The sequence below is a fragment of the Oryctolagus cuniculus genome, chromosome 13 (genome assembly GCF_051225735.1).
Source record: "Oryctolagus cuniculus isolate XC-2025 breed Fujian yellow rabbit chromosome 13, ASM5122573v1, whole genome shotgun sequence".
Taxonomy (NCBI): domain Eukaryota; kingdom Metazoa; phylum Chordata; class Mammalia; order Lagomorpha; family Leporidae; genus Oryctolagus; species Oryctolagus cuniculus.
The window spans coordinates 33,057,464-33,073,082 of NC_142879.1; positions in this window are offsets into that span (position 1 = coordinate 33,057,464).

Consider the following 15,619-nt stretch of genomic DNA (forward strand, 5'->3'; position numbering starts at 1 on the left):
ATCATAAGATCCCTTTGGAACTTAACTCTGAAACTCCCCTGTTCTTTGTAGAAAAACACCACAGGATATCCAAAAGTAAGCTGACTTGGAAGAGTGGAATGCTCCCCTCCAAAAATTTGCTTTGCTTTTTGTGTGTGCAAGGGGGAGTAGTGAGGATTTCTGCAATCACTAGAAATGAGAAGACTCAGAGTGGTTGGGTTTTATCACAAGATAGCATTAAATCTCAAATTTCTAATTTCTCTGTCAGAATCATCTCAAATGCTTTTTAAAAATTCAGATTCCTGGGCTTCAACCTGGACCTTCAATCAGACTCTCTAGAAGGTTTAACTTTCAAAAGCCTACAGATGTTTTTCCATACCCTACATGTTTAATAAAAATCATATTGAAAAATTTATATTCAGTTATAGCATGTTTTAAATGAAACACAGAAATGCTAAAATTCTCTCTAATTTTTCAAATAGGATGATAGCTATTAGTTAAATGGTACGATAAATGCAATTGGTATAAATAAGTTTGGAAGCAAATACACTTTACCCTTGACAAATAAATTGGCAAAGTGTAAGTGTGTGAGAAGTTGCTATTCCAGCAGTAGGCGTTCAACTCCCAGAGCGTATATTTTATAGAAAGAATTCTGGGAGAATTGGTTGCATTGATCATTTAGTAAAGGGCATCCCACAGTATTAATTTATGAGTATATTTAGTTTACAAGCATAGCTTGACATTAAGAATATGCAATTAGGACACATATTCATACATACGCTCTGAATTAAAAGCAAATTACCCGAAAGAATGTCTGTTCTCCTTTTCCTATGCTCCTTTTTCTGTGCTTCCTTCACACAATTTCCTTCCCAGCACTAGATTTATTGTTAGTTGTAGTGAGACACTCTCACCTATTTGTGATTGGAGGAATCCTGCAGACCTCCCATCCAAGGGGTACATTCTCCTGTGGCAAGTTTACAAGGGCTGAGATGTCTGCCTGTATTCAGTTGTCTGCTTCTGTGACATGATTGAGGGTCTAAAATGAAATGAAAATTGCTTTTGCTGAGAGGGTTAATATACAAAATATTCAAACATAAAATAATTATGCTAATAATTGGAGGCAGCATTATTTAGAAGACTTATTAGAATCTGGATTTCCCCCAATTCAGGATCCATGCAGTTGATAATCACATAGCTTTAAGCAATGCAATTGAACTGTTCATGTTGATAGGAAAAGATCAAAGCAAGTTTCAGAGTTATGTAGCGGTATAATCAATTTTTGTAGATAACATAAAAAAACTATATACTAAATAGTAAAACAAAATAGTGTATAATTAATTCATAAATACTCTATACATTCTACAAAAATTGATGTTAAAATGTTAACAGTGATAATCTGTGAGTGTTAGAAGAGTGGATTTGTTTTCCTTTATGTTTAAATTTACTTTCCTATTTTTATTGCAATAGTCACAGATTGTTTGAAATCATAGATTGTTTGAAAATAACAAAATGGGTGCTTCTAAAAATAAAGTGGTTTTGTATTAAAACTTTCTATTATTCATTGAGTTCTTTTGTGTAAAAGTGGCAGAAAACTTAGAGTTTATATTATGAATTAGCAGTCTAGCAACCATGAGGGAAAATAGTCTTCATGTGCCCATGGGAAACCCTAGAGAAAGGCCCAGGAATTAGGAGATATCCCTGGCTACAACTGCATTTCACAGACTTGCTGGACCCTCATATCACATCTAGGCATTCACTTTTCCTAGACATCATATCTCATAAGTGATGAAAACAATCGTTCTAAATTTAACTGATTGGAAAACAGGAAGAAACTTAGACAGGTCTATTGTATAAAGGAACTAATCTATGAAAGGCACAAAAGCCCATTTTCTTATGGAATGCCCACAATGGAATTTTTCAGGGCACAAAAAGTATCCTTGTCTCTGACTCCTTACAATACTCTGGAAATAGTTTTTAATTTTCTCAACTCTAAAAGAATAGAATCACTGTTTTGTGGATTGGGTATTTACAGAGCAGGGAGAGTAACTAAGAAACATGGAAGAGATGTTTATGCTTCTACTCTCTGAAGGAAGTCAGATTGTTTGGGGCAGTTGGGATGCAGACTTTTAACATCGTGAGAAAAGTCAGACTTGCATAGCATCCAGGGACATCTTCTACTGCAAAAAGGATAGCGAAGGATTTGATGTGGATCTGACTCCCAACCCAACTTTATCTATAAACACCTTCCATAGAAATGCTCATCACCACCAGATTACCAGGCACGGTCCTCCTTTCTTTGTCTTGTTTGCTGCTTTTGCTCCAGCTTCAATAATTGGGTTAATATTTCCCAAGACCCTCTCCTCAATCCTCTATTTCTTTGCCTCCTGTGGGTAGCATCTCAACCCTAAAATAACTCACCTACTCTTCTACCTTCCCTTCTGCACAAATAATTGTCAAATTGAGGATGCAGTATTGAAACAATGACAGCAGGCTTTGTGGAGGAGGTAGGCTTTCAGAGAGGGGATGAGTTTCCATTGGGAGGATATGCATATGGGATAAAGGAATCAGGTAGGGTGAATGGTTTTAACTAAAGCACAAAGAGGCGAAGTACTGAGTGTGTGAGAGAGATTGCTAGGTTGAGAGGAAACTCATTTGTTGAATCTGGAAAACACCCATGAACAATGTTTTTGTTTTTTTTTTTTTTTTTTTTTACACTTCTTTGCTCCTTTTCTTGTTTTTGCATCTCCAAGAATCTACCTAGAGATATGAAGGCTGTTGGCCAATTTGTGCCTTGTTAACACATTGGCTGTTTCCCTCACTTCTGCATGGCTGAGGCTGAAGCCATCCAGGTCAAATTCCAGTTTTCCCTTGCTGAGGATTCTGACAAGAGCTGAGTTCCCTTTGATCTTTAGTAACCATCAAGTTCAAAGTTACCTGCTTGGGTACCATGTCTTTTATATAGCTATAAGTTTACTTACAATTTTAAATATCTGTAACTAGCAGGGCTCTAGTGGCACATCAGGCATGCACTTATACTTCTTTGGCTTAGTTTACTTCATATTTCAGCCACTAGAACTCTTATATTATAGTTTCTTCTATTCTGCTGTTTTGGAATATAATAAGCAAGTCAGTTTCATTTACCTGGTAGAGGATCCTACGCAGCAACATTCATATATAGATGATTCATAGATCCTTTTTGACAATTATTGTGATAATATATAATATGTGATCAGATTCTGTAGAAGGGCTTTCAAATCCATAGAATAAATGTTTTTGAATAGGCTAAACAACTGCTAATACACTTTGATATATAAATCTCACTCCTGGAAATTTACTTTAAGGAAATAGTTTTTATAAAAAGTAAAAAGTTACTTGAATGAAAATGTTCACTGAAGAAATTTTAAATTTATAATAATAAGAATTTTAAGAAATGATATATATTAAGATCTTCATGAGAAACATTTCTTTAAAAGTTTTCTATTCATTAGCTCACTTAAACTTCCACTGTGACCCTATGAAATAAGTGTTATTACTACCATTTTACATGTGAAATAGATAAGACACATAAAATTATTATAACATACCTACTGTTGTACACTGGGTCAATAGCATAGTGAAGTAAATCATGTTACATCAGCTCAAAATGGGGTTATTTGAAGTATTATTACAAAGACTCAAAACACATGAAAACATTCTTATAGGTCTAGTGAAAACTTCAACTAGGGTATTATGTATGATTCGTGATACTTTAAATTATAGACATAAATTATGACATCTGGAAAAGAGAAAAAATAAAATGGTTTATATATCAGAATGATAAATCTGGTGCTGCTTAGTTTTTTTTTGGTCAAAGTTATATTTAATTTTATGTGATTCAAAGATAATGATATAAAATAAGATAAATATAAATGGCAGTATATTTGATGGGGTATAACTTGTGCTTCTCTAAGAATTTGTGGTATTGACATTGCAGCACTCTATATTTTTTTCTTTGTTCTTTCCTTGCTTCTATGTATACATCTATTCTCTTACAGAAAATGGAAAATGTGGGACGACAGAGGTTTGATTTCAAATTTATATTCTCTTTCTCTAGTGTCTCAGAAAACTCTGTGTTTATGTAGTCCAAGAAATATGAGATATTGGAATATTACCTGAGGAACTGTACTGAGGTCAATCCCCAGTGTAGGTTCTTGTTTGAAAGGGACAGAAATATGAGTTTTATGCTTCTGTTAGCATTTTTATGTTGCTATGTGTATTTTTTGTTGTTGTTGTTGAAATAAGGATGAGAAACAACTTTCTACAGAAGCTTTGTTATATGCTTGTAAACAAGTTTTAGAATTACAGTATTAGATCCTTTTCTCTTCCCTGCCCTGACCCCACCCCCACACGCAAAGGAAAACAGTTATAAAAGAATAGCACCAAGACGCAATAGTAGGGAAATAGATTTTATATGACACCTGAAGCAAGATGTAAACTTATTTATATTCTAATGAGCGATCATCCAAAATAGCAGAAAAACAACATCCATAATAGGAACTAGGCGAAGATTCATAAAAAGATAATAGCCATTTAATAATAGCATTTAAATAATTCAAGTGAACTAGAGTGCAAAAACACACTGTACACTTAAGAGACAAGCACATCTGTTTCCTCACACATCTGGACCTACACTGCCTGCCCCTCCACCCTTACAATGACACTCACAAAAGCTATGGGGATAACCTTCCATCTAATAGCAGGCTTTCCTACTTACATATTGTATGAAACCATAAATCCTACATTATTTCAGATGAGCAGTGAAAGTGGAAGCCTTTAAAGTGTGTACTTTCCACAGGAAGTCTCAATCCTCCTCGACCAGATGACTTTGATTTTGGAGTACACAGTGGGCCTTTAACTTCTTCAGCTCCAAGCGGATGTTAAATTCCAAGACTCATTCACTATCCTAAAGAAACAGCAATAAAATATGTTTCAGGATTCAATTCCTTCAACTTCACAGGCTAAGATGGATGAACTATTTTGGGGAAATGAGACATGACCCAACATTTCACCTGAACAAAAGTGACTTCAAACTGAACTTTTCACAAAGTTCATAATACTGTGTAGTAGAAACTTTCTTTCTTAAAAAGAAATCTTGATTTTAGATTATGCACTATCCCATTCCAATTGTGGCTAGAAGTAGAAGACCTGAATTGAAGTGGAAAGAAGGGTTGGACTGCTTCCCTTTCACCAATACTGGTCATCAGCCCAGGGGCCAACAAAGAGCCAGAAAGGATATTCTCTCTCTAAAATATCAAGGGAGCCTTGATCTCTGGAATATTTATTCTAACTTCATAAACACTCATCTGGTCAAAAACGTATTTTGGGAGAGAGCTTTTCATCCTTCATCTCAATGGATTCAAAGATATGTTCTGAATTGAGCCATTTTAATATCCATTAATCTTAGCATTTCTTTTCATCTGTTTCACACCAATGGAACTGATCATATGCAAATTTGAAATGACCTTATAAACATGACCATCAAAGAAGTACTGCTTGCAAAATAAATGAATGAAAAACTACATAGGTTTTGATTCTCAAGTTTTTCAAGTGTTTAGTGACTTTTATCATCCCTATAGTCTGGCCTGTGAACAATAGGCTGAAATGTAGCAGAGCTAGCCTGGATTGAGCTACTGCCTGTGGTGATGGGAAAAAGAAAATGTTATTTACTGTTACAAGGGAACTTCTATATTCAAGTCTTTAATTGAGACAAAGATCACAGAACTTTCTTTTTTTTTTAACTTTTATTTAATGAATTATAAATTTCCAAAGTACAGCTTATGGATTACAATGGCTTCCCCCCCCCATAACTTCCCTCCCACCTGCAACCCTCCCCTTTTCCGCTCCCTCTCCCCTTCCATTCACATCAAGACTCATTTTCAATTCTCTTTATATACAGATCAGTTTAGCATATATTAAGTAAAGATTTCAACAGTTTGCACCCACATAGAAACACAAAGTGAAAAATACTATTTGAGTACTAGTTATAGCATTAAATCACAATGTACAGCACATTAAGGACGGAGATCCTACATGAGGAGTAAGATCACAGAACTTTCAGCTACTTTGGAACTAAAAACACACAACAGAAAGCACATTTGGAGTATCTAGACTTGTTGTCAACTCCTGTCTACACTTTTGCGACGCTAAACAAGCTACTTAATTTTTGAACCAACTCTTTTTCTTTCTTTATAGAAGTGGCAGATGTCTAAATCATTCTTTTGTAAAATGCCTACACACAATAGGTACTCAATGCTAGTGTATATCTTAGCTCTAGTTCTGAGTTCTCATAGACTCAGCTAATCAGATATGGACAAAAACAAGCAGCCATTCTTAAATAGTACTACACATTTCTTAGAGTACTGAGCTTAATCTAAGAAAGCCCTTATTTCTCTTTGTTGTTATAAAAGATCTATCTTGTATATCTTTTGACAACAAAAAATTTAAAGTGTGTTCAGAAATGGTGGCAATAAAGAAGAAAAATGTGTCTAGAGAGTAGAAGGGAGAAGCTTTTCAGGAATTGATTGGTTTTCTGACATAGAGAATCTGTTTTTGGGTTATAATCAGAGGGAAGAGAAGGTGATTGAGTGCTTGTTAAGAGAAGACAGCAAAGAAATTCCAGAGCAGGTAGGTGGCAAGATGGATGGGGAAGTGTTATAGCTCTTTAGGAATCTAAGTAGTAACTATTTCATAATGGTGGAAGGGGTGATGAGTGACTCATTTTAAGTACAAGAAGATAATAGTTGATGTGAAGAGGATCAAGGAGACAAAGATCGTAAAATCAATTATTTGACTCAAAGAAGCAATATTTTTAAAAACCCCCAGCAAAGTGTTCCTTCCTTTCCTTTTAGAAAGTCCAATGAACTCACAGAGATTTTTAGAGAAAGGAAAACACTAAGGGGACAAATGTCCTGCTGAATCTGATCTTAAATTCTACAGTTTTTCAAAATAGGAAATTAAAATGCTTATTCACTGTCGGAGACAATACAGGTAGACAGAACAATTCTTATATTTGATTATAAATTTGACAAAAGAACATTTTAATGAACGTATGTTGTGATGATGATGCTGTTCAGTAAATTATTCTCTGTACTTTTCTAACAGTTTGAGATCTTTAGATTTTTTTAAATAAAAAAAGAAAAGAAATTGTAAGCATAAAAGACACATATGGTCTTGTAAGTTCAGATAATCCCACTGGGGCAGTGTTTAAGTAATTGATTTTGAGTAACTTTGGCCTGAAAGTGAAGTTGTACTGCTTTCCCAAGTAATCTGGGGATTGAATGGGAATGCAGATGGTGTGATGGAAAATTTTAAAGACTTAACCCAAAATGCTCTATTTTATTTCACCTTGTTGACTTGAATAAAATAAATCTACATGTCTATAATTCCAAGAAGCATCTGTTTCTTGTGGATACAATAGGTCTAAAAATGTATAGCACATGTTAAAAGTTTCACCAAGAAATATGCCCACAATAAACTTAAATAATACATCTACCTCAAAAGGCTTGTGCCTACATATTTGCATGCAAAGTGCACAAGCAAGATCACATTTGCTCAGAACATCAATTATGTCATTATTTGTGCTATTTTAGAGTTTTATTGTATTCTCTTCTCTGGTTTTCACAAAGAAATTAGGAAAGAGGAACTCCCAGCCTGTACTCAATCAATGCTGCTTTCCTATAATGGCTCCATTCAATCTCCAACCATGACTTTCATTGTATTTTAAGTAATTGTTTTGCTACTTTTTCAGACAATATACAGCAATTTGTTTATTGTAACTCATATCATCTTTTCCCTAGCAATTGACTTCTTGATTCACCCATTTCTATGTCTCCTAAGTGATGAGTCATAGTCTCCACTGGCTACATCATCAAAAAGTCATAATCAAAACCATGCTATTGCCATGTGAGTTTTCTGAGTGAGTTTACTTTCTCAGCTTTATATACCCCATTGGGTGCAATCCTTATAAGTCACATATTCTTCACTAGGATCAGGGAAACTCTTCATTTACTCTGTATGACCACAGCCATCTGCCTTTACACCACAACTATATTCAACTTTCCAGAAAGAAAACATATTCCTGCTCAATCCCTGTTTTATAAAAATCTCTGTTTTATTTTTTAGAGGAATTTCTTAATGTCCACAAACTATTAAATTCTATGTGCAGAAAAAGCATTGGAAATTATTCCAGCAGAATCTTCCATGACATATGATCCAGGTTTCAATTCCACTGACATGTGTTTCCATGCTTTACATCTCAGATTACTATTGAAATCATTAATACTAGTCATCCTTTACAATTTGGAACCAAAGCACTAACATTGCTTATTTAAACAGCTTGGGAAATTCTTAACAATTCCCAAAGCATATTTTTAGGAATTATCTTTTGTTTTATTATTGACCTTTGATATATTTAATAAATAATTTTATCTGAGAGAGCTGCCAATGGGAAGTGGACACGAATTGTCTCTTCCTCCATCTTCCAATGAAGATTTGCCATCTTCCTGTTCCATACTGAACTGAACTTTTCCCAGGTGTGGAGGCTGTTGACTTCATTTATGAAAACAAGGAAGTTCTTAATAGAAATATTAGTCTATTCCTGCTATAAGAAATTACCACACATTTAGCATCTTAAAACAATACAATCTTTTTTCACAATTCTGTAAGTCAAAAGTTTGGGTGGCCTTCACTGGACTCTCTGCTCATAGTCTCACAAAGTCAGAATCAAAGTGCTAACTGGCCAAGCTCTCAGTAGAAAATTCTCAGAAGAATCCACTTCCAACATCATTCTAGTTGGCAGAATTCAGTTTTATGTGGCTGCAAGATCGAGGCCTCTATTTTCTTCCCAGCTGTTATCCAAGGGTTATTACAGGGAACCACCACATCTCTTGGTTTATTGGACCCTCCTGCCATTTTCAAAACCACTAATGGGGGATAGAGACCTTCTCATAATTTGAATATCTGTGACACAACCACTCTTCTCTTGTGCCTCATCTTTCTGTCTTTTCTGATGCTCCATCCTTGTAAGCAGAGCAGAATAGAGTTCTCTGCTTTCCAGGGCTCATGTGATTGTTCAGACTCACTTGGCTAATCCAAGGAAACCTGTTTATTTTAAAGTCTCTAACCTTAATTTACTGGAAAAGTCCCTAGCAGCATAAGAGACAGCATATACATGGAGGGGGGTGGTGGTTAAGGAGTAAAAATATTGGAGGGGGATTTTTTTTTTTGCCCAACAGAATAGGTAATATTTTTCTCTTTCAGTAAGCAGTATGGACATTAGGAGATGAAAATTTGAGAAAAAACAGAATGTTTTCTTCTGCTATGACCTTAACTGCCAAGAAAAATGACCAACTAGCTAAACTGGTGAGATTTCTGGGGGAATTTTCATGATGATAATTTAGGGATATGGTCAGTTAGCATGCACATTCTTAAAATCTAAACAATTTGATATGGCTTTCTGTTAATAATTCCTCTTGCAAAATACTGTGCTAAGATCTGTTAGGCTTAAGAGATTTCAACCAATGAAATGTGGGAGGTCTTAGTAAAGAATTTATTCTTTGTTTATGCTTTAAAATGTCATTTTTTGCACCACTTTTGAGCCTGGAAGATGGTGGTAAGTGTGTCTTATGTTGAGGCCTAAGAAAATTTAGGCTGAGCTTGAAAGTTGTGGAAAAGAAGTTCATGTATACTTATCTGTTCTACCTTTAACCCTTATTAATAAGAAGACAAAATTGTGCTCAGGTGAAGAATACACTGAACACCTGCCTTATGCCCTCACCTGGCCATGCCAAGGGCAGAGACCATGGCCAGCAGTTCTGAGGGTCAGGGACTTGCCATTTTTGAGAAGAAGCCCGGAACTTGAAGCTCCTTGCTATTTATCTTCCCTTTAGCCCCTTTCCTACTAGGCATGCTGTGCTTCACAAGAACTAGCATTCCAGTTCTAGGTCTTGTCATTCTCAGTGTTCATATTTATATTTGGCTGCTATGATCCTACAGATATGACCTAAGGCCTTGCCATTCACAATTACTTTGGGATTCCCATGGGAGTGACCCATTGCGAATACCAGTAGGAAATGAAGCTACCAATTACATATAACTTACTGTATGTCATGCATTGTTAACATATGTCATAAGACTTCATTTAGGTTTTAAAACAATAGTATGAAGCAATAAGAAAGGTATTTTTAATTTCCCCATGATGTAATTGAGATATAGAAGGGATCAATGTCCTGCCCAAAGTCAGATAACTGTCAAATGGGATTGGTTTGGATTGAACCTAAAAGTATAAGTGTCTATGAGATTGCTTGGCATTCTTTCATATCAGTGTTATTACACAGCAAGCTTTAGGTAAAGAAGCCATTAAAGCAGTCCTCTTGGGCAGATTGCTGTAGGTCTTGTCCTACTTAATTAGTTCCTTAGACATCAGCCACTAAGGCATTTCTAAGATTTTTTTTAAAATTTGCTTTTCCCCATGAATTTTAAGCTATCATTTTCAATTGAGTTATATCCCTAGGCACTTTTGGAACACCAGGAGTTAATGCACTACTACACTTACTGCCTGCATGTCTTCCCCACAGCAGTGAGCATGTGTACCCCACCCCCTCCCCAGTAGAGAGGCTCAGCAGCATTGAGATTAACTGGGAGCTAAAGGCAGGCTGGTAGCCAAACCAGAGTGATAAGCGTTCTGATTTTGATGGAACACTTAAAAATCATTTTAACTTTTCCAGACCTAATGCAGTTAAAGGATGTGGGGGTGGGAGGTCTTCTTGTGGGTTATACAAATAGCTCCACTCCAGTAACTCCTCTTAACCTAAGATTAAGAAGGGTTGCACTCATGGGGGATGGGTCCAAATCTTATGGAATTCACTATCACGTGGCTCGCCTTAACTCTTAAACTGGGTGGTTTTGTTTTGTTTAGCTTTGCTTTGGTGGTTACACAACGTGAATTATTTCTGTCAGTCTATTAGAAAATACCCCATTTCTCATGGAAGATCTGTTTGAGCACAGTCTGCCCTGGTTTACTGCACAATCTTTGGCGGCTTTGTTAGGGCGCCATGTTACATTTGTCTTTCTGTTTACGTGGGGGCGGTGATAAGAAGTGAGGCTGACAAACTCCAGTCCATTTCTACAGAGGAAGATGCTGAACAGGAAATAGTCTTTAGAGGCTTCGTGGCAAGAGCTTGCTCAGAAAGCTCTACTGAATGTGCACTTTTACAAAGTATTGTTGGCTTTTGTTTTGGTTGCTGTTGGAATGAACTGCAGCTAATGATGTCTGAAAGTGCAAGGCATTTCCATAAATGAAAGTTTGAAGAATATAGGAAATCCAAGCCTCTTTTTTTGCTTATTATTGAAGCTCCACCAGTTACTAGCAGTTTGAGAAGAACTATGAATTTCTTCACATGCGATCAGCATTGTGGCATAGTTGATAAACCATCTGTGAAACTCTCATCCCATATGGGCTGGATCATGACCTGGTGGCTGCTCCACTTTCAATCCAGCTCTCTGTTAATGGTCTGGGAAAGCAGTGAAGATGGCCCAAGTGCTTGGGCCCCTGTTATCCATGTGGGAGACCTTGATGAAACTCCTGGCTCCTCACTTCAGCCTGGCCAGCCCTGGACGTTGTGACCATCTGGGGAAAGAACCAGTCAATGAAAAATCTCTCTCTCTCCCTCTCTCTCCCTCTGTGTGTGTGTGTGTGTGTGTGTGTGTGTCCCTCTCTGCAACTCTTTCAAGTAAAGTAAATAAATCTTACAGAAAAAAAGAAATTCTTCACATACAGGCAAGAATAGGCAGGATTGTGGTCAAGGCAACTGGAATAGTTGTGGTATCCCCAAACTTTAATAGCGCTTAACAGCATGAGCCTTTCTGAGAGAATTTATTAGATGGGGGAGGAATAGAAATTATGTTCAGGTCTTACATGCAAGTTTAGCTGGCACACTTGTTAAGACACCGAAATGCTCCAGTGACAGCTGGTAAATAGTTTCTGTGTTGAATGCTCTCAGTACCTTCCAATGGCACCCTGAACCATCCCACTGCTCAGCCGTTGCCCACACTGGCATCAGCTGTTCTGAGTGTTATTCCTGCAGCAGAGTGAAACCCCTTCACAGTTTTCCTTGGTTATGTTAGGGATTTGGGGTGGGTTGGGGGGTAGAATGCATGCCTACTTCATCCAAACAACAACAACAACAAACACCTAGATCCAGTCCAGGTAGAGCACCACAGAGTACCTTCCCAGCAGCCAGTGAGCCCTTCTCGTGGTAAATACCATGTGTACACAAACTGTGTTGGAAACAATGGGATTTGTTTGAAGGATAACAATGAGCAGAATATTCAAACCTCTGTCTCTTGTCATTGCTCTAAGAAGGTTGTGGAATTTTAAGATTTTTTTATATTTTGCCAGCACTGGGGAAGTTCCAGTAGATGAATAAGGAAGGTTTCAAGGAAATGTTTGTTATGAAATTCAACCATGTGGTTTAACATCAGGCCAACAATTCACAGCTGGGCACCGAAAGTCACACGTCTGGCTTAGATGTCAGATTGCCTACAGGCAGTTATTCCCTTGAGGGGAGGAGTGTGTGCTTTGGAATCAGCCACTGTTCAGTTTATGAATATGGTTTTCTATACCACTAGCTGTGTGACCTCAGTTAAATTGCAAACTTCTCTGAGTCCCAGTCTCCTCAAACATGAAATGAGAATAATATATGGCTAGTAGTGTTAGGAAGATTTTTTTTTCCTGTTCAAAATGTATGACTTGGCCGGCGCCACGGCTCACTTGGCTAATCCTCCACCTGCGGCACAGGCACCCCGGGTTCTAGTCCTGGTTGGGGTGCCAGATTCTGTCCTGGTTGCTCCTCTTCCAGTCCAGCTCTCTGCTGTGACCTGGGAAGACAGTGGAGGATGGCCCAAGTGCTTGGGCCCTGCACCCACATAGGAGACCAGGGGAAGGCGCCAGGCTCCTGGCTTCGGATCGGCGCAGCGCACCAGCCGTAGTGGCCATTTGGGGGGTGAACCAACGGAGGGAAGACCTTTCTCTCTGTCTCTCTCTCTCTCACTGTCTAAAATAAAATAAAAATAAAATTTAAAAAATGTAGGACTTATTAGAGAGTTGTGCAGGGCAATACTCAGCTACTTCAGCAAAGCCCTGGACTAGAGACAATACCACAAGGTATTTCACAAACTGTCCTATCTAGCTTCCCTCCTGTCTTTGAAAGTCTTGTCCATTTTAGATCAATTATTGTCTAACTCCCATATAACTCCTGGTACTTACGTGGTTAGCCCCACAAAGCTCTAATTAATCACTCTACTAAATTATATATCTCTTTGGTGCTTTGTAAACTTTTCATGTATTTGCACTTTCCCAACTATTATGTTAGAAATTACTCAGGTCTGGGAGAATGAGGCTCCCTGAGAATTTCAAATCCCTTGGCCACAAATATTGGTGACTGACAGAGTGACCTATGATTCTTTCCAGCCTGGACATGGCTCACCATAATATCCCTAGAGAACACAGAGCAAAAGAGTGATATTGATCAAAGATCCTTGTCTGCAACATCTACAAGAGCCAGGACTCTGTCACTTCATTTATATCATGCCACACCAAGTGAGGGAGGGTGTGGCTGTCTCTACTTCATAGATGAGGGAACAGCTATGAAAAGTTACAGCAGTCATCCAGGGACAGATGGTGGAGATTGGACCCATGGCTCTTGTCTCTTGGCATGATGTTCATTTGACTTTTTATCTCACCATCCCTGTAATTCTTGGCAGGCTTTTGTTCTCAGGCTGTGAAGATGACAGCGTGTTACTGTAGTAAAACTCTCTAATGCATGAAATTGCAGGCCATGGTTCAGACAGCAGAGCCTCATCACTTTGGAACTGAGGAAAGAGTCCTTGAGACAGATAATACTTAATGCAGAGAGAGCCTATGGCACCTAGTGGGTGCGGTTGAGATGTGGAGAAGAATAAGGTGCTTCTATGGTACTGGTACAGAAACACATGGATAGACCAATGGAACAGAATAGAAACACCAGAAATCAATCCAAACATCTACAGCCAACATATATTTGATCAAGGATCTAAAACCCATTCCTGGAGCAAGGACAGTCTATTCAACAAATGGTGCTGGGAAAACTGGATTTCCACATGCAGAAGCATGAAGCAAGACCTCACCCAGAAATCCTCACACAAAAATCAACTCAACATGGATTAAAGATATAAATCTATGACCCGACACCATCAAATTATTAGAGAACATTGGAGAAACCCTGCAAGATGTAGTCACTGGCAAAGACTTCTTGGAAAAGACCCCAGAAGCACAGGCAGTGAAAACCAAAATTAACAATTGGGATTACATCAAATTGAGAAGTTTCTGTATGGTAAAAGAAACAGGAAAGTGAAGAGGCAATCAACAGAATGGAAAAAAATTTGCAAATTATGCAACAGATAAAGATCTAATAACTAGAATCTACAAGGAACTCCACAACAACAAAACAAACAATCTGCTTAAGAGATGGGACAAGGATCGAAATAGATTCAAAAGAGGAAATCCAAATGGCCAACAGACACATGAAAAAATGTTCAGGATCATTAGCCATCAGGGAAATACAAATCAAAACCACAATGAGGTTTCACCTCACCCCAGTTAGAATGGCTTACATACAGAAATCAACTAACCACAGATGCTGGCGAGGATGTGGGGGAAAAAGGAAACTAACACACCGTTGGTGGAATGAAAACTGGTAAAGCCACTTTGGAAGACAGTTTGGAGATTCCTCAGAAAACTGAATATAGCCCTACCACATGACCCAGCCATCTCACTCCTTAGAATTTACCCAAAGGAAATTAAATTGGCAAATAAAAGAGGTGTCTGCACCTCAATGTTTATTGCAGCTCAATTCACAATAGCTAAGACATGGAATCAACCTAAATGCTCATCAACAATAGACTGGATAAAGAAATTATGGGATAGGTACTCTAGAGAATACTATACAGCAGTCAAAAACAATGAAATCCGGTCATTTCCAACAAAATGGAAGAATCTGGAAAACATCATGCTGAGTGAAATAAGCCAGTCCCAAAGGGACAAATATCATACGTTCTACCTGATCGGTGACAACTAAGTGAGCACCCCCCCAAAAAAAAAACCCGTTGAAGTGAAATGGACACTATGAGAACAATGACTTGATTAGTCCTTATCCTGACTGTTGAGGAACAACTTACTATTTTATTCCTTTTAGCATTTTTTTTGTTCTACTTAATACCATTGGTTGAACTCTTTAATTTGCACACAATTATTTTTAGGCATTTAAAATTAACTGAAAAGTGATCCCTGTTAAATATAAGAGTGGGAATAAGAGAGGGAGGAGATGTACAATTCAGCACATGCTCACCCAGACTTACCCCTAATGGTAGAGTTAGAAACGTGCCAGGGGATTCCAATTCAATCCCATCAGGATGGCATGTACCAATGCCATCTCACTAGTCTAAGTGGTCAGTTTCAGTTCATAATTGATCATAATGATAGGATTAAGTGTCAAATGGATCACATAAACAAGATTAGTGTCTGCTAATACTAACTGATAGAATTAGAAAGGAAAGAATGATCCAG